The sequence below is a fragment of the Arachis duranensis genome, chromosome 6 (genome assembly GCF_000817695.3).
Source record: "Arachis duranensis cultivar V14167 chromosome 6, aradu.V14167.gnm2.J7QH, whole genome shotgun sequence".
In the NCBI taxonomy this organism is placed as follows: Eukaryota; Viridiplantae; Streptophyta; class Magnoliopsida; order Fabales; family Fabaceae; genus Arachis; species Arachis duranensis.
In genome coordinates, this window is record NC_029777.3 from 67,479,839 (window position 1) to 67,480,791 (window position 953).

Consider the following 953-nt stretch of genomic DNA (forward strand, 5'->3'; position numbering starts at 1 on the left):
TTTTTATTTTATTTTATTTTATTGTTATTTTGTGTTTTATTAGGTACATGATCATGTGGAGTCACGAAAAAAATAAAAAAATTAAAAACAGAATCAAAAACAGCAGAAGAAAAATCACACCCTGGAGGAAGCACAAGCTGGCGTTCAACGCCAGTAAGGTGCATCTGGCTGGCGTTCAACGCCAGAACAGAGCATGAATCTGGCGCTGAACGCCAGAAACAAGCAACATTCTGGCGCCTGAACGCCAGGAATGTGCCTAGAGGAAAAGCTGGCGCTGAACGCCAGTAACAAGCATGAAACTGGCGTTCAACGCCAGAAACATGTTACATGTGGGCGTTGAACGCCCAGAATGTGCACCACTCGGCGTTTAAACGCCAGAATGGTGTGCAAAGGCATTTTACATGCGTATTTGGTGCAGGGATGGAATTCCTTGACACCTCAGGATCTGTGAACCCCACAGGATCCCCAACTACCTCACCCTCTCTCTCCATTCATGGTCATCCCTTCTGTTTTTCATTCACCACCTACATCTATCCACTCTTCCCCACACACCCCACCTACATTTAAAATTCAAATTCTCTTTCCCACCCAATCCCACCCATATAGCCGAATACACACATCCCTCAATCTCCTCCATATCTTCTTCTTATTCTTCATCTTTTCTTTCTTCTCTTGCTCGAGGGCGAGCAATTTTCTAAGTTTGGTGTGGTAAAAGCATAGCTTTTTGCTTTTCCATAACCATTAATGGCACCTAAGGCAAGAGACATCAAAAAAAAAAAGGAAAAAAAAAGAGAAGAAGAGAAAAAAGGGAAGACAAAAGATTCCACCTCTGAGTCATGGGAGATGGAAAGACTCATGTAAAGGGTTTATAGCTCAGTGGTAGAACATTTGACTGCAAATCAAGAGATCCCTGAGATACCTAAGGGGATAAATTGTCCTCCACACAATTATTG